Source organism: Anneissia japonica, unplaced genomic scaffold (genome assembly GCF_011630105.1).
Source record: "Anneissia japonica isolate Jap-2015-1 unplaced genomic scaffold, ASM1163010v1 scaffold287705_len1045735_cov187, whole genome shotgun sequence".
In the NCBI taxonomy this organism is placed as follows: domain Eukaryota; kingdom Metazoa; phylum Echinodermata; class Crinoidea; order Comatulida; family Comatulidae; genus Anneissia; species Anneissia japonica.
In genome coordinates, this window is record NW_022709509.1 from 698,894 (window position 1) to 724,573 (window position 25,680).

At 33.3% G+C, this 25,680-nt stretch overlaps 1 long non-coding RNA gene across 1 annotated transcript in view; it reads right to left on the reverse strand.

Annotated features, from left to right (window-relative positions):
- Nucleotides 1-649: 649 nt before the first annotated feature.
- Nucleotides 650-25,680, reverse strand: part of LOC117106737 — a 29,051-nt gene continuing 4,020 nt past the window's right edge. Inside the window, exons 2-3 of the long non-coding RNA XR_004445125.1 lie at nt 6,944-7,072; nt 650-5,462 (exon numbers count right to left, since the gene is read on the reverse strand). This is a non-coding gene — a long non-coding RNA (uncharacterized LOC117106737). The remainder of the gene's footprint in view (nt 5,463-6,943; nt 7,073-25,680) is intronic.

A 25,680-nucleotide genomic window follows, 5' to 3' on the forward strand; every position in this document is an offset into this window, starting at 1 on the left:
ATGTGCGAGGGGATTACATATATTCTAATGTTTGGTCCTATAGATCTCCAGTCTGATGACCTTATCCATCTTTTAGTAAGAGGCTTTTGAGGTTTTAGGGAGCTCAATACAATTTTCCTAAGTTGTTGGAGCTTCCGGGGGCGCCACCCTAATTGCTCCACATACTTGCACTCACTTTGGGGTCATCTGCCTTTCCAGTTGGAAAAATCCTCGTACCATCACTGTAGAGTAGCCGAAAGTGTAGGCACTTCACCACAACTTTTCTTAGGCATTTTTTAATGACAACAATGTCAAGGTAACCTGTATCTTTTTTTTATACATCAGAAATTGTGCACGAATACTATCTATGACTTCACTATTGAGTGAATGAGAGAGTTAAAATGACCACTATATTTACATATGATAGACCATAATTATTATTATAATTGGTTGCTTGTATAACAACAGTACTGGAAATTCTAATATCTCTTTTGTTTAGATACAAAGTAATGTAAATTTTCTATTGTGCCATATCAACTAAATGCATTCATGGTGCTGTTCCGTGTTGCGAGACTGTAGATTCCCTTACAGTGATTTTCATATAAATGTTTTGATTGATATGATTTTATATGAAGTAATCAATGACATTAAAAACAATAATGGGCAAAAGTAAATTGCTTCTGAACTTTATTTTAAATACACTGTTATCAAAGGAACATTATTTCAATGTTAAACCAGGTCCGCAATTTACACGATAGATTAAAAAAAAAATTCCCATGTTTCTTGTCCCACCTTTCATGAGGCAAAAGCAACAATAAAACAACAGAAATTTAACCATCCTCATGTCAACAGCATTAAAACATTGGTTCTTGTCAGATGAAAGTTAAGTTGATACTTGAATTAGAGACTGTCTTCAAGTTTCACTCGGTGCTGTGTGTTTGGAGGGTATGAAAGGGGTACTGCTACCTGCAGCCTAAATTTTGGTGTAGTTTGAATCTCGGTCTTCTCGTATGAGAACTATAAACCATAGGCCCAAAAGATGCATGGGTTCTTTAAAGTACACACAAATGTGTAGACTGGACCTCCATCTTGGGCCCTTTTTCCGAGAAGACTCGCTAATGTAAAGGCTGTAGTTAGCAGCGCCCATACCTTACTCGACTCGACTTGCCACACAAGTACTATCTTGGTATAAGAAACATGGATTTTTAAAAATTTGCACCAATAATCTTCATGTAACTTGCTTTGCATTTTAAGGGTGCATTATTACCTAATCTTCAGTACTCATCAAAATTAAGTACATTATGTATAATTTCAAATGACTGGCTTCTCAGTATCTCATTTTCTCTTAATGATATCAAGATTATTAGATCACAATAATATTATTATATAATGAATATTAATTCACAGTGGCTTCTTGTCCTTACAATGGACACTTCTGTTAAGACTGCCCCTTTGTTATTGTCGCCAAGGTTCCACAAATAGCATCAATAAAGGAAAGTTTGGTGCCCCTGGGAGAGGGGCTATTTGGAGTTTTAATCTCTTATCTATTAAATGATAACACTTGATTTTCTGGTTGCTGCCAGGGTGTGAGCACTCCTTTTGCCTTGGTTCCTCCACTGTTTGTAAATAAATATAATTATAGTAGTAACATTCTAGATAAATGTCTAATGTAAATGCGTCCAACAAAACACACATAACTGCTTTTATATTTTTGAAGTTACATTGCTTTGCCTTGGAACGGACAAATAACTAATATTAAAACCTTAAAAATACAGTAATAATAAGGAAATCCTAAAATATTGAAATTAAAAATTACAATGAATGATATTGCGATTTATACTCAAGTTGATGTTTTCAAAAATATAGCTCTTATAAATGTTGCTAATTTAAACATTTTAGAATACAGATATAATTATACCCTTGATGCTGTGTCGATTGTACTATATAGAACACATCTGTGTTATATGGAGAATTTCAACTTCAATACTTCAATGCCAAATGCTAAGCCTTCATGTACTTTAGAGTTTAAAAACAAGAAATCAATATCATGAACTTTATGGTGCCAAACCTCATACTTGAAGAATTATGACTGCTGCCATGGCAACCATCATCACAGGTCTAGAATGAAGGCTTTAAGTTCACAATATTCAGATCATTGTCACGGAACGCCAGGAAACACGCTGTCATCTCCGCAGTAAATTAAAAAACTTAATTAAAATATGTTATGAACTATTTAAAGTTTATTTAACAAAAATAAATTGCTAGCCTTGCTAGATATGAATTGTGTATTGCTCCATTAACCTAGTAACGTCATCTGATGCACTACTTATAGTCAACTAATTTATTACCCTCAAACTTTGGCAAGCAATCTTTCACCATTTGCAGGTCCGAAAACACACTAAGTTTGCTTGTATTTAAGATACGAAAACATTTCCTACCCTGACAGAAGAAACATGCTAGATTAACCGATGTAATGTTATTTGGGAGAGGCTTTTGCCCAGCAGTGGGATGCAAGCAGGCTATAGATGAGATGAATGTTATAGCAACTAGAGAGATCCATAATTTTGAACATGGAAGAGGCTTTAGAGAAGAGGGAAGTCTTAGGGAAAGGGACGGAGGCATGGCTGCAGTAACATATTATATGGTCTTCTTCATCACCATTAGGCCCGCATTACAGCAATTAGAGAACTGTATTCCATTTTAAACATTTAATTGAATATATGCGGCATCTGCAGGGTATGACCAATAGAGAGCAATTATTCAGAAAGGTACGTTTTGATGGCTGAAAATATAGACTCCCTTTGGTGCAAGTAGTCTAAGTTAGAACAGTATTAGATAGCAGATTAAGCCAATAATCACGACAGACCACCAGAACTGCTAAATACAATTTGCATAATAAAAATAGGGTAGGTAGACACCCACCAAAATGTAAAAACATTACAACCAACAAACCAACCAGAAAACATAACTTTCTATTATGTTGAAAAAAGTTCGTCTGGTTCACGTATAAAAAAAAAAAAAAACTTTCAATACATCATTTCATTGTTACTTAATTCAATGATTTTAATGGGATTTTTAGCTTATCAAGTCTAAGAAATAATAACTTTAGAAGTCAAAAAACATATCTGTGGCAATTAACAAATGATAAAAGTAGAAAGAAAATGAAAGTGGGGCACCTAATATTCAACTATCTTTATGACCCATTCTACATCTTCCAAGTTTCGATTCCCTGAGAAAACAAAACTAAATTGACAGTCTTATATTGGTCAACGGAAATCATTGAAGAAAGGCTCATTGTCTGATGTGACATGTGATGGTTTACAATAGTTCATTGGTGGTAAACATATAAATCGTTTTGAGAGAGCAGAGAAGTCTGGTCTTGTTCATACAGTAGTGTTTTTATAAGGTGGTCAGGAGTTTTGCTAAGAGTACTGTAATTCAGATACATACCGGTATTCAGAAGGGCAAAGATTGAAGTCTAAAACCTAATACTGTACACTTATTAGCTGAATTAAAAATCACCTACAGCAGTGGCACTACTAGCTATCAGACAGGCATCATCTATGGCCTGGCACTACTAGCTATCAGACAGGCATCATCTATGGCCTAAAGTCATTCTCCTTTTCCTATGGTCTAAAGCACAATTTTTACCCTTCCCCTTCCCCCTTAACAAGGGTTTTACACTGGGACAGTTACTGGAAGTGTTGTGCAGCCCCTTGATTTGGCATAAGTGGTGGTTCTAGGATTGAGGGTTTTGGAGTGTTGTCTCCCCCCTCCCTAATGAGTTAAAAAATACTTTTAAATGTAAAGTTGATAAAATAAAATTGTTACTACTGTATATACTCAAACTCAATACAATAAACACGATTTCATTTCATTAGACCATTTTTTTTTTGGTCCGCCTGCCCGATGAATTCTGGCCAGTGGAGTAGGGATCTTGTCCTGTCCAATGGGGGGGGGGGGCTTAGACCCCTGCTGACCTCCTCTGGTGCCGCCACTATTTAGAATCCAGTAGGACTAGTTGAATTCCCTGTCTGCAGATTTCTGGAGCCACCGTAGGCTACAGGAATTAGTTAGTAAGGACTGTATTATACACACCCAGGCCCACGGCTGAGAGGACAAGTATAGGATAGTTAAATGCACTATGTACAATGATGAATATCTTGTTTAATAATAATAATAATAATAAACAGTTCCAGTAATAAAGATAATAGCAATAATGATAGAACAAGTAATAGTAAAGATAATGAAAATGAATACCATTCAACAATAACAATAATATAGAACAAGAGAACATAATATACATAAAACCCATCCACTGGGGCACCCTATTAAAGGGACAACTCTATTAGGAGACACTTTTTTCCAGCCACGAAACAAAGAAATGTATATCTTTCAACACTACGTCCAACCCCTATTCAGGGTAAACTTTTTTGGTTTAAAACATGTCCCCTTAATAGGGGTTTTACTGTATTTGAAAACTGTATACTAGTATAATCGTAATCATAATAAAAGTGAAACAATGTTACTAAAAAAAATAATAATGATAATTTTAGTACCTTTTTTTATACTTCCTTTAAAATATAAATATTTGGTGCTTACAACACCATATTTTAAAAGTTACTTTTGCTATTCCATCTAAATATGGCCATATTAGCCTCAATTTCTGGATCGTGTTTCATACAGGTTTCTAACACATCGTAACTACACATAAACTCATGTCCAAATAAAATGGCATCAACTATTGCATTTGTGAAAAAAGACAACGACAGTAGCACACATCCCCCTTCAAACCACCCCCTCCCACATTCTGATTGGCTCATAGGCCTATACATTTAATATTACACTGTGTGGATCATCAGGAACATGGTATGCAAGTATTTGTGGGAGGGGGAACAATCTACCAACTGTCTCAGATTTCAACGCTGTAACATTTACTCAACATAAGGTCAAAAGATGAAATGCTTTTTTGAAAGTTACAAAATTTAGTAAAATTTAACCTAATTTTGAAATCAATATATATATATATATACTATGATAATGAAAATATATAGTAAGTCTTCGTCAAATACAATTGCATATACTGTAAGCCATCAGATCTTATCTGAATTTTGCAATTAACTTGGGTATGTTTAGAAATATTAAATGCTTTCAGTTCCCCATTAATATCATGCACATCATTTAGACAAACTGGTGCCATATATATGAAATGAAAGTTGATCTTGTTGTTTGAATTAACTTTATAGTTCAAGCAAATTAATTATCTAAAATAAAGTTGACATTAACGCCACAGCTCTTGAGTAATATTACACTGAAGAAATTAATAGTAAATTAACCAGAAATGCATCATTAGAATGGTTAGTTACCAAGGGACCTGGTTTCCTAGTAACCAGGTTGCCTAGGGACCAGGTTGTCCCTGGACCAGGTTGCTGCTCATGATAATGACTCTGGCCTCATTTTCCTCTTCCTTTCTTTGCAGTCTGCTGAAATAAAAACAAGACTTAAAATATTCATACATGTCGGCTACATAGGGACCGATTAATTTGATTCACACTCCAGAAATCAAGATGATGTGTGTTCACAACGCACCAATTCACATGGCGGATGAATCAAGGATTTTCGCGCTCTAAAACGCAAAGAAAAAAAAGGAAAAAAGAATCCCCAGACAGTTCTATGACCCCAGAACCCACAGTAATACTGAACTTTTCTTATAGATTTTTTTTTTCCTTCAATTAACTGCGAGTTGTTCTTTTTTTAACTCGGTGTTAAATTGTGTTAATAGCGATAACATCTGTTTCTATGAATTAGATATCGCAGTCTAATTGTAGTATTAATGAGGTACTCCAGTTACATTTCTGATTTAGCATCATTTTCTGCTTTGAATATAACTCACCAGAAATTTGTCATAATAATTGGCAGGTAAACTCGACTCATAGATGTATCTGGATCAATGACAACAGTATCTAGGATAAAACCTCCATAAAACGTAACACCACAGTTCAACAGTTCAAACCGTTTCCAGGCTTTTCCTAATAGAAAACCCCTGTTCTCAATAATGGGAGAGCCCATTAACTCAGGGAGTATATATTCTACAGTGGATTTGTGTATAATATTAGGGCTTAAAACTTCTAGAATAGGGACAGTGTGACTCAGGCTGTAAATTACACGCTCAAATAATATAGAATTATTACTGACACATTTCTTAACATCCTCCACCTATTAACACCATTACAATATCACAAATCAATCTTTGTCCAAATTATTTATGTCAATAGAAATCCAGAACATATATCAAGATACAGCACAGGTAATTGTAATGAAAGATTTGATTTGGTTGAGGGGGAGGGGGGTCTCAGGTGGGCAAAGTGAATTAAACTCCTGTGGTAAAAAATGTATTGTACTAAATTCTCAATTTATAACAAAACGATTTGTAAATAAATACAAAAACCAGAAACTATGTGGTGCTAACGACACCTCACACACCTGAGACCCCTCCCCCTACTCATTTGCTGTTCATTTCACTTTTCCTATTCCTTAGTTAACCCATTCCCCATAGTTTCTCTACTCATTGTTTTCCTTTTTCACATTAGTTTAATATTTCCCAAGATTTGCAACATACACAATATCTCCTCCCATGATTTTCATCCCTTTCCCATTCCCTATTGGTAATCCCTTCCCTGTTATTTTATTCTTTTCCCCCAATCATTTCTCCCTACCATTCTTCCCTCTCCAACTTCCCTTATAATAGTTCAATGCTTTCCCAATATCCATTTCGCTCTTCTCAATACTTTACTTGTTCTACCTACAAGAGGAAATTAATTCTAGGTAGGGAGGGGCAAGCAGTCTTGTCCCTTTAGTAAAGAAACGAGAAAATCTGAATGCCAGACATAAAGATCTGAGGTAGTCCGGACCTGTTTGGACCTACGCCCCTATATTTTGAATTTCTGGTACTGTCACTACCTACCTTCGCTGAGAGCTTGAGCGAATCAATTTCATCCTTCTGAGATGTCAGCTTTTCATTCAAGCTGCACAGATGATCACTCATCATTTTTAGTTGGTCGTCATAGCTACGAGATGTTGTTGATAATTCTCCCTAAAAGATATATATTTACAATCAAATATATAGACTGCAGTCATAATAAATGTAATTAGCCCATATAACATTTTTAATTTTACAAATATTTTATCAAATTGCAAAAATTTAAATTATTATTATTATTATTATTATTTATTTATATTGCAAGTTTTTAAAAATAATTCTCAGCTAAATTAATGTAGAAATTGGGAAAAATCTATACAGTAGTTGGACAATTACTAAAAAACTAATGAAACTAGCATTTTATATATTAAATCCATTAGACGAGATTTTTTTTATACCTTGTTTAGTGACCCCAGCCGCCTGCCAATAATGATTTCAAATAAAAATAATTATGTAAATTCAAAGCATTTTACCATTTACATTCAACAATAACATTTTTATTTTATTTTCTCCTGTCTGGATGTTTTTGGCAAAACTTTAGAACACAAAATTTTATTTTTATTATTTTTTAATCGTCAGAGGAGGGCGGAAACAAGGAATAAATAAAGTCTTGCATAACCGGTGTATAATCTTCTGTTTATTGACAATTTTTATTTATCTAATTTTACATAAAACATTGTTACATGTTTTAAAATGTTGATTGATCACTGTTAAATGAATAGGCCTACATATGTACACTGTCTAGAACATAAAGAATAATACAAACATATGGAAAAAATAATTTTGACACAGATTACATACACTGAAAATGTAACATCAGTTTTGGCTAGAAATGCAATGAGTGCTATATCTATTGCATTATTATTTTATGTAATAAAATTACAGGAATAATAATGAAGACATTGAAATATGATAATCAATCAATTAGTATGCATTTATGCATGGATTTTAAAGGTTAAAATTTTTTATTGCATTTTGAAATTGTAATTTCACTAGTTGTGAAACAGTAATTTAATGTAACAGTGAAAATGTAAATACAGGTCTGTCAACTAAAATCCCACACTAGTAAACTCGGGTGGTTTTACAATTCTTCTGTTCTAATGAAATCGATCTCCTAAACCCAAAAACCCAACTAATACTACGTCTGACCTCTAATTTGCCCTAGTTATCCCATTTAGCAACCTACATATTGGCCAGCTGACCGTTATATCCCATAACTGACCCTTGTTGTTAGTTAAGTCTCACTGCGTGGTCTTAATTTGATGGTCCAGTGGAGGTCATTAATCGGATTTACAGCTATTGTAAATATTATTTGCAGCGGGACAAAGGACTTGGCAATTATACCGGTGATCAAATTGAGGTCACATTATTTGGGCCAACAGAGCTGATATCACTTTGGCATTTAAGTCAAGTTAGATGCAATAAATGAGGTCGTGTTGACGCTATCATTAATTATCATTATGTATACATTAAACCACTTATTTATATTGACCTAAATCTGCAAATTATAGAATAAACAATATCCCAGCCCAACATATTAGTGAATCATAAACATAGAATCGCTGTTTCACTCTATTTCCATTCCTTACTCTATACAGTACATGGTGTCAAGGATTTGAGGGCGGAGGGGGAGGGGTGAGGATGTTCTTTCACCTAATGTGGGGGATCTAGGGGGGAGATACACTTTTGGGGTTTTAGCCATTTTAATGTTGACTCTAAACGATTTCACACTTGGTTTTCTTAGTAACTCCTGGGGAAGGGGGTTTTATCTTAACACAGCCATGATGTGGTTATTTCTGGAATACAGTATTGTGTAAAAATTCTAATATAATCATTATTTATTTCTCCTAATAATTAATATAATAATAATATAAATATTTAAAAAGGTTTTAGAAAATTTAATTTAGTCAAAAGTTTATAAATAAAATTATATAACAAAGAACATAAAAAATCCATGTTTAAGAGTTAAATATACCCTTACAACTGATAACTTATTAACAATAACAATACCAGTTACTAAAATATAAATAATAAAAATACCAAATTATTATATACAAATTGTTTGTGTTGATCTAATAAATTGGAACAATAAAATTCAATGTTCAATTTGCTCAATTTAAGTAATTTATTACCTTTCAATTATAAATTTTTGAACAAGAAATACTTTCCTCGTCAATAAACAAATTATATAGAACCAAATAACAATATCATGTAACATATTTGTAAGTATAGACTGTTTTTGATACCGATACCATGAATAATGACCTAAAATATGGCATGAATAAACGTGATAAATTAGGTAATTGATCTGCATCAAAAGTGTGGGATTACAAAAAAAAGCAATTAACACCAGAACAACAAACAATATGTTGGGCCTATCGGTATCAATCCAAATTCGGCCCTAGGACGCAAACAACTCATGATCAATTTCTAGCACGATTGAAGGCCGCCATAATTTCAATATCCTACCATCGATGAATAATTTGATTTCAGACAACATTGATGAGATACCTGGTATGACCTACATACAGGGTCTGATGGGTATACAAGCGAACGCATTTAATTACTAAAGTAATAATGCCTTGTGGCGTTTGTTTCTATAGAATCAGATGCGTAACCGGTTTAATAACAGCGCTTTTGTTAATAACCTGATTAGTACGTTCGGTGATTATTTAAAGGAAGCCTGCAGAAAGGTTTCGAATTATGTTTTGTAAAACAGTTACCAATGCAGCAACAAATAGATTAGATAAGATCATAACATGAATAATAACAATAATAAAATAATATATAAATAACAAAAATTTTAAATATTCATATAATATATTAATGTAAGCAATAACAATAAATTATTTAATGAATATTACTTAAAAATGATGGCGATTATGATTTTGATGATGACGACTTTGAGACTGATGATATTGATAACAGCAGCAATAATAAAAAATACAATAAAAATACATAAATATTAACAATAATAATAATTACAATAACAATAATAAATGAAAATAATAGTAGTTATAATAACAATAAAATATTAAATAATACATTAATAACAATAACATCAGAATATGTTTATCTTATACAGTATATAATTTCTTCATTCTACCCTTCTCTACACCCTTTCCTTTATGTGCTATCCTGGCCGTAATGCTAATTTTTTCCCTCTCATCTTAAGATCTAAACACCTAATAAAAATCTAGTTTTGTAATTTTATTTTTAAATATTTTTGTACCTATACATTTATATTTGTGTTAGTAATGACAATGCAAGCATGGTTGTAACAGCGAGATAATGTTTAATGCTTATATTTGTTTTTGTTAACCATCAGCATAAACTTAGAGCATTTTTATTATAGTATAACATAACATTTAAATCTTTCATATTTTATCACAGTGCCATAGCAACAGCAAACAAGCATTGAGATGATGACAACATCAAGGTATAGATGACACTCCTGCGCTTCAATGGAGCAGATCACTTTTCCGGAAAACAAAAGCTCTTGTAAATTTGTGGTCACCTAATAAGCCTCAGCCTGAACTTGTGTTGGCTGTTTGACCAATATCTGAACTCATTTGCTCTCACTTCTGCCCATTATTCAATGGAGTGACCTTCGTTTGAACCCAGCTCACCTCGCTCTCAACTTGATTCAATAGGTTTAGCTAATGGACTGCTTAATTCGACCTGGATATGTTTATACTTAGCAGCATACTGATGGACCACTCAAAAAGTACTACCTGACAGATGAAGATGCTGGAGTAATGTCGGTTAATAAACAATGATAAATTACATCAAAAGATCAACACTCCAGAACAATAATTGCTCAAGGTATCATAGAAAGTTCTAATCTTCAACAAGCAAATGGATTAGTCCATTATTCCATAAGGGGTAGATTTATCATCAGTGTTTTGTTTTCACAAGCACAAAGTGAGAATTTATTACAAATCACCTACTTGAATAATTGTGGAGTATGAGGAATTCTAATTGTGACCTATTTACAGTAGAGCAGTCCTGACAGACTAAATTGATAGTAAAAACAATCACTAGATGAATAAACAAACAAGAGGATAAAAGCAGATAAATGAAGGAATCAATAAATCAAAATTTAAACTAAGCTAGTCATTGCTCAGTCGACTTAGTAATTAGATTTGTAAAGTACAGTTGTGGAAAGTGGTTTCAAAAATAGGTTTAATAGCATCTGTTATCACCATCTCAATATAATATAGTGACAGTGAGGCATGGTGGTTTAAAGGGGCTTCTGGGTTCTAATCCAATCAAAACCAGGATTTTTATATTTTCTCATGACAACTCTCTCTTCTTAATTGTGCCTGTATGTTGTATTGGCATCTTTAAACAAAAATCTTCACACCAACCCCTGCCGTACTCGGTGATTTGCACTTCGCATATTCCTCCCCCCCCCCCCCCCCCCCCCCCCCCCCCCCCCCCCCCACCCCCCCCCCCCTCCCTGGGATCCTAATGTTTGAACTATATCCCATTTCTGTAGTGTGTACTTGCATTGGTACAGCTGGGTAGTCTAAAGCAATGTAGATTAAGTGGCTAAAGTGCTTTGCTCAAGGAAACAATCAAATGTACAGAGTGATTGAAAACATGACCTCAAGTTTTGCAAACCAAACCAAACCCATGTGCCAAACATTTTCTACTTAATATATATAATATTAACTTTAATATTTAGCTCTGACTTATAAATTATTAATAAATAATTATGAACTTAGGCAGCTGTGATTATACATATTCCAGGCACATCACCTGTTTTCTCATTATCAATATTATCATCACTTTGATCCTCCCTCTTACTACTGTATTGCATTATTATTATAGGACTTATAATATAATATTATTATTATTATTGTAGGACTTATAATAGGCCCAATAAAAATAATTATTAGTTTATCACCCTCTCTGGACTGGAAAAGTGATGGCTTTCTATTTTTATTTTTCTAAAGGGGGTGATAAATAATTTTTTTTTTTTTTTTTTTTTTGGTGGGGGGCCCCCTTAAATCTTAGACAAAACATACTGGATGTTAACTGACACATGTTTACTTTCCCACCTGCCAATATATATGCTAATTAATATATTTACATATGTAATAATTGACACATATATTTTGAAAATAATTAATTTTTTTAAAAGACCTTGAACTTTAAATATTGTTGCAATAATGTTTGCAATAGACCTGTACACTAAATGCCTGAAAGTATGTCATTTGTCGGCATCATTGCTAGATCAACACGGTGAGAAAACGGTGGCTTACCGTGGACACAATACATGGTGTGAAACGGCGAATTACTCAAAATACAGAATGAGTTTCCATGCACTATGTCATGTGGGTAATTACATCACGCGATATTATCCGATTACTGAATGTTGTTGTGTACTTTGGCTATCACCTGTGTCCTACAATAAATTGCTTTCATTACAATGAACGAATACTATAAATAACTAGGCCTGCAAGTTCAAAGTTACAATTAGGGAACAAAGCACTTTGAAATGAACAGTTCTCTGTTGCAAGAAAAAAATATTTATATTATTTTATGCAGCCAATTCAATGTAACCATATTCTGCCAAGTAATGGTTCTACCACAATGAGTGGTAGAACCAGCTTCAATAATATGGGAAGGGGGAACCAGGAGAGATAAAAGAAATGTGCGGGGGAGAGAAACAGTAATTTGACAGAAAGCCTCAGCCTAGAACCATGATACAACTATAAAGGGTGGCGAGTTGATTGGCCGAGCAGTTAAGACGGGGAAACAGTGATATACAGCCATAATATCGGCGCTGGTTCGAACGACATGCTCATCTATGGTTTCGGTGGTGGAACGAGTCGACTTCTTGGATAAGGACTCTAAACCGTAGAACCAGTGTACACAATTGGCTTGCGTACACTTTAAAGAACCCACTACATCTTTCGAGAAGGTCCATGACAGGTATTCTACCTGCGAATCCTTCTACCACACTACGTAAGCAAGATCATAAACACTAGCTACGTACTGAATACAATAGAGTACAACAGCCGTGTCCTCACAAAACCAGATGGCGCCCCCTGGACGTTGGTTACCGTTCATTACGCCTGAATGACTTCATAGTCTTAATAGTTTAGAATAGGCTTTCTGGAATAGGCATTTTAAAACCTAATAATTTACCATCAAAATGTACTAAAAACACAAAAAGTTTGCATTATATTAGTTATCGAACACACATTTAATCATCAATTAACAATTACAAAGAAAAATTATGATACAACTTCTTAATAATTACGTTAGAGACTGGGATCAATGGTTTGTCAGTGCAGAAAATGGCGTCAGTTGAATTCATTTTGTGTCGCCAATAGCAACGTAGTAGTAGCCACAAGAGCCAAATATGGAGATTCAGGGAAGAAGAAATATATGGCTAAACTACACATTTTTTTTATGTAAGAAACAGTAAAATTTCGCCCAGGCTCCGTGTTCTTATCTTTCTGATGATTTAAGGCTCAAAATGTTCTTATTTCATTCTTATTTTACATACTTTTCAAAGAAAATGGAGAGTTGCTAGTTGGAAAATGCAGTTGCGAGTTGGAAAATGCAAGCTGCGAGTTGGAAGATGCAAGTCACAAGTTGATAAATGTGAGTTGGAAAGTGTGAGTTGCAAGCTGCTTGCATTTTCCAACTCTCTGTAATAAACTTCCAATGAAACATAGATTAAAAATAGTTCTGTCTTCACTGACATGACTATGAAGACTATCTTCCTGAAGTCCTAAAATGACCACAAGCAGTGCTTTTAATTTAGCCCTATCCTAGTTGGGGCTAGAAGTTATGAAATTATATAGGATCAGTGGCGGACAGTCAAGGCAAGCAAGGTATGTAGTTCACACCCTGGCTAAAACAGATAAGAAAATATAGTAGTACAGTTTCTACATTTGATTTAGCAATTCTTAGCCACAATCTTCTATAAACCGTAATTTTCGAGTGGATTGCTATACTTTATTGGAAAAAAAGCCAAGTTTTTCAATGTTTGGCCTACTTTGGTATCTAGGATAAGTCACATTCGGGCCTATCGCATCATACTCTCAGCTGCTTAGAATTTCTGCATGGCTGGTTTTCAATATCAACCAATCACGTATTCAGTGAGTCAATGGAAATCAGAGCATACGCTACAACGCTTAAATTTGCTATTGTGACAACCGTGTGGTGGCGTCAGAATAGCCAATTTAACACTGGAATGGAAGCAGTGCTTCCAAGAGTATGTGCGCATGCTCTTCTTCCCACAAATCGGGACCTTCACTGCCGATCGTGTATTCTATAGGCCTAATCTCAATGATTAAAGTTTAAATAAATTTGCATGCATATAACCGGTATAGAAGAAACTTTGAATTATTATTTGAATTGAAATATGTTAAAATAGAGAAATAGGAATTACTTTCAAAAGGAAATACTACAGCCATGCCTGTATTAAAAATAACATACATTTGTATTTTGGCTATAGCGCAATCTGATCCTGTATAGTAGTAGGCTTACAAACTTTTCCTACTAGGAGGCCCTAGCATCAGTGGCGTAGGGGTCTTGAAATGGAAGGGAGCTGATGTAGTGGAAAGGTAAAATGGGGATCGGTGATTAGGTGAGGGGGATAACTCGCAAAATAATGTGATTTGAGGTGATTTTTAACTACTTGAGCATGATCTGTGGGCGGTGAATGGGCGAGTATTTTTATCAGGGGGGATCCTAGATATGCCAACCCAATTTACCCTACGGTCCACCACTGTACAGGATGGCACCTATATAGTTCAATGGAGATGGCACAGTCAGAGTTGAAAATTATTGTGGTATTTTTGTTCTTTTTTTCGCAACCCACTGGTAAATGTTAGCAGTCCAAATATGGGTTGCGATCAACAGTTTGGGAAGCGTCGGTCTACAGTATTATGAGAATTAAAACAGTTTGTGGTGAGGAATACAAGACAATTGGCAAGGAAAATTGTATTATTTGTAATTTTCAATTGCAAGCTAGGACTTTTCTATACAATTGTTGGGTTTTATTTACAAATCAAATTCTAATTTATTTTTCTAGTTTAATATCTCTCTAAAAGCTGTATATTTGTGAATACCAAATTAACAATGATAAAAATTTCCACAACAAAATACATACATTCAAGAAATTATATTGTGGTTATAAAAGAATACATAATAATATATAAGGGTTCTTTGTTGTCTCACTTTAGCCTCAAGGGATGGTATTAATGGTATTTTTTTTGTATCCCTCCAACCGAGGATATCTGTATACAGTGTACATTATAATTGAACACAGTGTTTCATGCTCTCATTGCCATCCGATTTTGTGACTAACTTGTTCCATTTTTAGCTTAACCTCATCACATGCAGACCTTTTGACACAATTTTTTTCCACTTACTCGCAATTGTGGCCTGCATCCCTCCATGCAGTAAAGCTCTTCGCTCTATATGCTACCAAAAGTTCATGTTACAGATTTGGCAAAGTTCCTGTAAGTTGTCAGCGGTGCGGGTGAACGTCGCTGTACTGCTGTGCGGGCGAATGTGCGCATACCAGAATGTGTTTAAAATAATGTTTATCTTAGCCCTGGTTCATATAATGCACTTTGCTTAAAGCTCTCAATATCATTCGTCATTATCGTAATTTGATTCGGACTAAAAGCATTTAGCCTCCGGAGTCATGGTGAGAATGAAAAAAAAAAAGGACAGACAGAGCTAAATAGAGTAATGTGGATACAGTAGATTGGTGATGCTAAGAAATCACCAACGGCATAAAAACTTTGGCACGGCCACGCCAGAAGGCTGTGCAGCTCTCACAAGCATGGAATATCATCAGTGTTCTAAATTACTTCATTAGAACATTCAACGTTGATCGAAAAAGAGATGGAAAAAAAATGGTGTACTTTTGAGTGGATTGCACTCAAGTTCGCGACCTTCAGGTCAATGACATTTCTAATATTTGAGATTCTATCATTAACTAGAAAGTAGAAATATAATGGTAGAAAGATCATTCACAAACTGATTGCTATACCTATTAATAGATATGGAGCCAACTCATAAAAATACTCTATAGGCAAACTACAATGGTCGAGATAATCTACCCTTCTAATTTTATAGGCGTTATTTGTATGTGTTCGACTTTTGAAGCATTATTCAACAAATGATCAATAAAAAAAAATTATATCAAAAAAATTGCAGGAATTAAAGTTAATAACCTCTTTATAAACATTTGTACCAGAACTGCATGCAGTTATAAAAATATACAGTATTGTGGTCTACCTCTTTTTCGCAGGAAATATTAAAGCAATTTATGAACCCTGGAGTAACCGCAAAAAAAAATTGTGTTAATGGTAGAACATCACACTGGGTGTGGATGCTAGTAAGGGCTGTGTATCTTAGCTGATGTTGGTGGATAGAAATTTTTGTTAAAAACTAAAGAGAATCAAATAATTCTTGCCATTATGTATATTTTTGTTTTGTATGTATTATGTACTGGTACTGGTAAAGGCATTTATAATACGCCTCTTCCTTGCGGTTATAAAGCTCAGTTCTTTTCCCTGGTCATTGGGTCCACATGCTTTGCTGCTGATAGTCAGCGCAGGAGCAGGCAAACCCACCAGGTACCTATTTATACTCCTGGTGTCGAGAGGAGCAATGCAGATAAAGTGCTTTGTTCAGGGACACGAGCAAAATACACAGCGAGGGATTGAAACCCCGACCTCATGGTTGGGAAGCCAAACCATTCCCACTGTGCCAAACTGGGCCTCCGAGGTTAAATAAAATTTAACTCAATTTTTCGCGAGGCTGCGAGGTACTGGGGCAGGTCCAGATATTTGCAGGAGGACAAGAAGATAGAAGGGAATTCCTGTATAAATGACATAAATATAATGACTTGGGGAACTGTTTTCTGTCTTGTCACCTTCCCACCTTTTGGGAGACTTAAAAGCCAATGTTGACGACTATCATCCTCTATGGATCCGCCTAGGAGTATCATTTAAATAATTATTCTGTGAAGCCTAGTCTACCAAATAATACAAGTATATGAATAACAGAATATTCTGAAGATTAATATTGAATACTGCTACACAATTAACTAAATTTTTGAAGGACGTTTGCAAATGAAAGTTGAATTACCTTTTAAATAAAGAAGAACATGAGCCAATAATAATTTTGATTATAATGTTAAAGCAGGTAAGATAGGTCTACTGGTAAAGAATATGGTAAAAATGTATTATACAATACATGCTAAAATGTTGTGATGGATGTTGACATTTCTCATTCATCACATATTGACTTATTTTAGTGATTAACATGGTCACTTTAAAATATATTTTATTCCAATATATACGCTTTCGTATCTGCCGCACTCACTGAAATGGTACGTTCCCACTTACCAATTACATACTGAACACTCTGCTTCCGTTCCTTTCACTGTACTGTACTAACGTAATTTTGAATAATGAATTCTCACACATGTTGATTTTGTCCTTTTCCGATAGTTTGTAGACTGGAAAAATTGTTTTTATGATATTGTAATAGATATAAATAGGAACTCAAAATATGCCAATAATGGTAGGACATTTAACAGTGTATTTCTTCCAGAGCTGTGCACACGTCTGGACGGTAAATCGGGACAAACATTATGTCCTTATTTAAATTAGTATATGATGATATTAAGGAACATAGAGAAATTTGCACTTGCTTTAATTCCTTACTGGAATCTGACTGCTTATCTTACATTATATTGTAATGTATATGTGGAAAAATATAAAATACAAACTTCCAGTGGGAGCGTGGGCTACACTTACTAAACAGTCAGCCAATCCGTTAAAAAGGTAAAACCTGGTCCAAGCGAAACAAATCTTCACTTATGATACAATATCCCATCATGCACCTGACGGATAAACTCTTTTCCAGGCAATAGCTAAGTGTGACTACTGACCCCCGCAGGGGAAATAGACACAAAAACATTTGAGAGATAATAACTTAGCGATCAAACTTTAAATGTCTGTTTATATTAGATTAACACAAGGTAGTATATCTTTTTATAACATTTCTAAAATACTTTGCATACGAAGTAAAGATACTGTATTAGTCATGTGAATGAACGTTGGTAATGTGGAACATAGCAATCCATTATGCTGACTCAATATATATACGTCGCCACCAAACTTAATCGCAAAAATTAAAAAGTTAATCCCAGTCCCCTTTTAAAATACTCGTGCAGTACACGACTGGTACTTGGGGATAAAATTCAACCCTACCTACTAAGTACAAGCTACGTGGTCTGGTGAGATGAAACTTGACTAGTTTTCTGGAGGTCATATCATATGTTTGATTTCCAGCCGAATCACTGTCAGGTGGGGAAGAACATAAAATCCTAATAAGCAAAACACCTTTTGAAATAGCGCTATAGTACCTGGTTGCTGAGCGGGGACCAAATTCTACCCTAGAAACTAAAAGAAAAAAGATCGCCCAGAGCTGCTACTCAAGGTTTTACGATATAAATATTTCCCTGTTACGATTCTCTGCAGATATCATTCTCCTGAGAAAATGATTGAAGCAACTAAATTGAAACGTAAAAACATTGTCAACAAACAACAGTTTCAAAACTATCTACGTGGTCTACCGCAAGCATTAATATATTGCCATATTCTTGCTGCAAACTTTAGCGTGGCATTTCAATAGGCCTATATAATAGTCACACAGCAGCCGTGGAAAATCTTGGCAAGACAGTCACAGCAAACTTAACAGCATAGAAAAACCACAGGTTCATAACCTCACAACGGGAGGAAGGAAAAGAACCATGCATGGCCCACAGCTACAGGCAAAATTAATAACAAATCACAGAATATGAACACTAAATTTGAGAGCTTGTCAATTGAAAAGTACAAAAGTACATGAACTTTCTATGTCTCTGGAAATAAGCTATCAGCCACAGCTTTCAAGATAAATTTTAGTCGGGAAAGGAAAGATACTGATGATTAAGAGAGACAGGTTAATGGGTGTGGTCAATTTGTTGCTAAGACAACAAGATGATGATTAATCAAATAAAAAAGAAAGTTAGATTATTAATCCAAATTATTAAGGTATTTTGATTTAATTTCCTGAATCATATTATATGAATTATGGCACGTACGGCCTGCATATTACTAGAGAAATGTACAGATGATTAAAAAAAAGTGAGTATGAAATACTAATGCATTACAAGTAAATGAATAGGGTAAAAAGAAATAGTTTTAATGGTATTCCATGAATTGATTGTTGTGCAGTCTTATCTTGACTATTCCAAATCAGGCTCTTTTGGTCAGATTTTGTTAAAATTCTAAATTTTTTTTTATTTAGGCTGACTGTCAATTACCTCATGTATTTTAAAGCAAGTAAAATAGTAACAACTAAACAAAAAATAATTAAAGATGTATTGTCCCTTGCTAATGTCAAAAAATTATAAAAATAAATAATTTTAAAATAAACTTGCAATAGCATACAAGTTATTAACTTGTGCATAGAAATTATTGAATTTATAAAATGTGTACCCTGATTTTTAAACCAAAAAATTATAATAAAAATAATAAAACACTTCCAGTGACCGGAAGTGTTTCTATCATTTTTCGCTTTAAACTGATGGGTAGACATTATTTTCTTAATACACTAATTCTATGTTCAAGTTGGTAACTTTAATGTTACTTCAAAGTTAATTTCAAAAAATATTTTTAATGATTTTTTTGGTATTTAGCATGGGACAATGCATCTTTAAAGCTTGAAAAGAAGCCTTCTTTCTTTTCAAACATCATACACATATTTTGTGCTCTTAGGAGAGAATATATTAGTTTTATACTGTTCAAGCACATATTTTATACTTTGAGGAGGAATACACAAACACACACACAATGTGATCACACGTTAAACATGATTTTAAAACTAAGTGTAGATTATTTTTGCTGAAAGTTTATAAAAGATTTGAAATTTAAGTATATCATCGATGATTAGCAAATTTATTTACATAGTAAGCAACAAACCAATAACCAGTAAATCTTTACATTATTTCATAAAAATCATTCAATGTTTAGTACATGCAGTATTAGTGTATTGTAAAAAACTGTGTGTGTGTGTGTGACCTGGTAATAATGTAAGACACATGCGGACCTTGGCATAGTTATGCGCTACCACTTAAAACCAACATACTATTATTACTAAATTAATTATAAGTAACATATTAATATTTTTTATGTTTATTATATAAAATACTACTTCCAATCAGAGTATGAAACTGCAGGCTCTATAAACTATGAGGTTTAGGAAACAGGAGGTGTTTTAGTAAGTACAGAAATTCTGGTGATGATTTACTAGCCCACAACTCAACTCTAAGGATATTTCTGTGTACAATTCTTTATTCCAGTGAACTTTTGAATGCTTTATAGTCAAAACATGCTTTTGTGATTAGTAGCGTGTTGTATACATCACAGTTCGATAATGCGCCGACATGCTTTGTTCCTATGTGAATGTTCTATTCCGATGTTTTAAGAATTTAGGTCTCGGCAGCTGGGAATTCAAGTATTCTATGTCACACAGGCTTTCCACGACTCAATGTCAAATTTTGTTGATACTCGCAAATTTTGATAATAATTGTATTTGATCACATTCTGTTCTATATCAATTTATGTCTGGCTTCCCCAATCCGATGATCTAATAAGTTATCATCAAGCTTGACTGACTGCTTGCAAACACTAAACTAGATAGAAATATCTAGGTATGGCACTGCAGCTGAGAGGTTTGCCTTTTAATCTCGGGGTCTTCAGTTCAAATCTTACAAACAGCAGATTCAATTACATCTCTCTATACCCTAAGCCTAATCATTTCCCATAACTCATTACATTCTGAAATTGGCAAGCATACATACTATTAGATGTGAAAGAAATGAACTAAATATATAATATATTTTTCTACCATTACTTGAAAACAAAGAACATCATCAAATCAGTCTTCATAAAAACTTCCAGCCAACCTATAATAATGATTTTGAATAAAAATAAAATACTATTTTTTCACCCATAGCTGTAAAAAAACATAAAACTTTTAAAATAAAGATTTAGAAATATTATACTATATTATGCAATAAGTGTAACTTTATTATTTTATTACAAAAATGACGTGATAACACGTCATATAAGCTTGGTTTTCATATAATTGCTACATGCACATAGCTTCCGGTGATGCTGACTGGTTGGTCGAAACGGGAAGCCTTCCCGATTGTGTCTGAGACTGCTACGCAACACAACGATTGCAATGAAAACACTGTAGCGACGATGTAGAGATTGTATGGAAATCAAGCTATACGTTGTTTTCCATGACGATTCGCTTACACACTACCAAGTAGTGCAAGCACTCAAATAAAACAAAGACGATTTCGTCAGCCGGCGGTCGGTCGAAGTAGGCTACGCTATGCTCTATAGACATTTATCTACCTGTAAACTGTTGCTATATTTCATTATTTGTTTTTCCAGCTGTCTTTCAGTTATCACTTATTTATCTACTTTCATCTGTCGTTTCAATTTCCTATCTGTCTCTCCAGTAAAAAAGATTACTAAAGGCTGTGACTGGTACATCTGGACTCCTTCTACACAATACTCAAAATAACTCTCTAATTATAAAAGGTATTTTCTCAACCATAAACCTAGCCAACTATAAGCTTATCACCGAACTACTTTATTGAGTAACATTCATGCATAAGCCTAATTTTAATTCTAAAATAATTTAAAAAAAATATTCGGCTGACATTCATTATGTATTTAGGATATTTTTGAGATAAAACTTTTCCTTCTTAAATAGTTTAATCTTGAACATAAAAGTATTTTACACAAAAACCAACAACTGATGAAGTATGAGATAAGAATGTGGGAAAGAAGAGAACATAAAAACAAGAAGGAGATAACATGAAAAAACAGGGATAGAAATGGAGAACTAATATAAGAGAAATAATAAAGAAAAGTAAAAAAAAAAAAGCAGTTACAAAACATACATGCAGAGAAAAGGAGATACAAGTGACATAGATGGAAATTTCAAATGAGATGAGAAAGTGGGAAAGAAGAGAAAGGAAAAAGAAGATATGAAGAGGGAAGAGAGATAGAAAAGGAGAACTAAAATAGGAAAGTAAAATACTAAAGAAAAGAAAAAAAATTAAAAAAAGGAGAGTTATAAAAAGATAGATGGAGAGAAAAGAAGGGTTATTATAGAGACAAGTAATGAAGATGGGAATTGCAAATCATAAACACATTAATTATGAATAATACTATAGCTCCTAAAAAAGCAGGATGATGTCAGCAGCCTTTAATATGCATTACAAGATCATAGAATGTAGTTTACACTTCCTTAAGTAGAATACAAAATTTAACACACAAAAAAAAGAATGAGGACAAGGTTATAGATGTCTTTAAATGAAATACATGGAAACAACATATTTGCCTGGGGAATTCAGGAATCATGGGGACTATAGAGGAAAGTCATGTCCCTGAAACACTGAGAAAAATTGGAGAACCTGGGGCTGTCAAAGTGATGTTCGGGGCCTTGGGATATTCTAACATTCCGGGGCAGTGTTGAATGGATAAATGCTGAAGCTCCATAGACACTGACGAAATTGCCGAAACAATATTTATTTATTTATTCTTTCTTTAGAATGCATGCACTTTCAGTACCAGAATAATGTTTTTCGAAGTGGTACAGTTACAAACCATGAAATAGAAAGAAGATAATACAAAATAAAGTCAAAAGAGGATTCAATGTAAAACTTATAAATTAATAGAATGTTGGAATGAAACTAAGGTCATTTCTTTAAAGTTAGTTTTGGTTTCGTTTGCAAGTTCATTTCTAATTTTTGATGTACGATATAAGAAAGTCCTTTTACCTTGGCAGATATTCCAAGGTGGAACAATTAAATCATTATGCGTTTGGCTTCTTGTGCATTTTGAATGTATATCGTGATTAAAAATAAATTTGGATGTTAGGTATGGAGAGGCAAGTACTTTTAAACATTTAAAAGTCAAAAGAGTTAACTGTTCATTCCACCATACATTGGTGTTTTCTCGCCAATCAAGGAAACTTAAAATATAATCAATGGAGGTCTTAATATCAACAGAAAGTAAAATCCTACCTAACCTGTTCATAAGGACTTGAAGGAAATTAGTGTTTTGGATACTACTATTTGACCAGACACAACAACAATAATCAAAAAGAGGAATTACTAAAACATTAGCTAACATTTTAAGAGTATGTAAAGGAAGGTAGCTTTTAATACGACCGTTTTGAAACACTAGAAGACACTTGGTTAATATGATCATTCCAAGTAAGTTGTGAATCAAAAGTGATTCCAAGGTACTTAAAAGAATCTACTTGTTCAATAGTTTCACCATTATAAGATATAAAGATGTCCTTAAATTTTGAGAGAATATGGCTAGTACCAAATACCATCAGTTTGGTTTTTTTGATGTTTAATGTTAGTTTATTATCATTAAACCAATTAGCTATTTTATCTAAATAACAATTAAGATCGTATTGAATAGCGTAAATATACGTAAACACGTACGTTTATGCGACAACACTTGTATTTGTAGGTTATGTGTATGCATGTATTCCTGGCCAGTTGGTAAGTTTGATTGACACCCGAAGAAAGGTCAATATTGTGATTGCAATATTGATACTGGGGCCCTGGGCTAACAACACCAATAAACAATGGAACTTATGGACACTGAGAGAATTCTAAACCCAATAAGTTACCAAGATCATTTTGGGACCTAGAAAAAAAAGGGGCCCAAGCATACTTTATGATTATATTTTACCATCATTCTAGTAAATATAAATAAATTTTATATAACCAAATGAAAAAAAACCACAAAAACTATAAATACATTAAGCGTAAAAAGAGAAACAAACCAAAATCTGGCAAATGTCATACTTAAATTGGTAAATGATTAGGAACAGTTGTACAGATTCTGAAGCCTGTTTGATTGTCACTTAACAACCAGGTCGTGACCTGCGTGTTGCAAACTCTTTCTCACTAATTCAATTTCTAAATCAAAATTAACGACAACTGGCTACCACCATGATAGGCCTCCTGAGTGTAACTTGTGATGTCACATTCAATGCATAAATGCTAGCTAGACAGCACTCATTCTGTGTCAATATTTAATCTCAAAAGATGGAGATAATTTTATTACATTCTGGGCCTTTGAAACATTAAAGATAAACCTGTGCTCAGGAAAAAAAACTTAGAAAAATAAAGTTTAATATTATAATTGTTTATTTTGTATAACTTTATTTATATTTTATTTCTATTCACTCTCAACAATGTGTGGCCTGCCCTTAGAAAATGAAAGTGTACAGACTTTTAATCACTTTGTATACTTTTATTTTTATTTTATTTTATTTTAATACAACAGTGGTTGCCCACCCTAGAATGAGGTATGTATAATTATTAGCTTTAATTCAAAAAGTGAGCCATATAATATACATAAATAGTATTGTTTCATATTTATATTAGATCATTTTAAATTAGAATTTCTGTTATTGCATTGAATTTTCTTTGCTTTTTCTAATTGATACTGGTATGCCAGCGGTATATTGTTTAAGAGAAAAAGCCTCAATATTTTCTTCTATTATTTTCGCATTTGTTACACAACAATAATCTAATAATTGATGTCATGAGTAGATTTCGCACAAAATAATAAAAAAAAAAATGTAAAGGTACTGGGTTTAGTCTACAGGAGTTTGTGCTTCAAACAGGTCATTCCATTCCATTACTAGAAGAAACCTTTTGATGGAAATAGTGTACCTTTTCAGAAACATTAATTGTCTAGGTCGAAACTAATTTCGGCTATATAAAATTGATTAGAAGATTGAAAATGTTATTCTTATTAATGAATAGATACGGATTACTATGTCCATTTTTTATTGATATAATCCAAGTAATGCAACTTTCAGAATTTATTTTTAATTAATTAAAATTGTTTAAGTAACTACTTGAAAAATATAAAGGAACTTAATCATTTAATTTATAATAATATTTAAATGAAATATATAATTATGAAAGAAAAAGGAGATAAGAAGAGAAGAGTGATAGAAAAGGAGAATTAATATAGGAAAGTAAAATACTAAAGAAAAGAAATTTAAGAAAAAAGGGGAGTTATAAAAAAATAATGGAGAGAAAGGGAGGGTTATTATAGAGACAAGTAATAAAGATGGAAATTGCAAATCATAAACACATTAATTAATTAAGAATAATATTATAGCGTCCTTAAAAAGCCGGATAATGTTAGCGGACTTTAATATGCATTACAAGATCATAGAATGTAGTTTACACTTCCTTAACCCTCTGGATACCGTATTCTTTTGTAGTGCAAACCCTTGAATACCGGATTCTTTTGCAGTGTAACAAGGTTTTTTGCTTTTTTTGAGTATACGTTGTTCTGGTTGATTTTTGGGAACTTTCTGTAAATTATACAGAAAAATGTTTCTAAAAACAAAGAAAGCTTATAGAATAAGCTTTCATTTGATGTATAATTTATATTTTTGGGAATTTTTTTTCATAATATAATATAATATAATATATATATAATATAATATAATAGAAATTACAGAAAAATGCTACATATAAATCGTCAGCAAAAACCGAAAAAAAATAAATTATAGCCAAAAAAAATAAAAACAAATATAAAACATTCCTATTCCACACA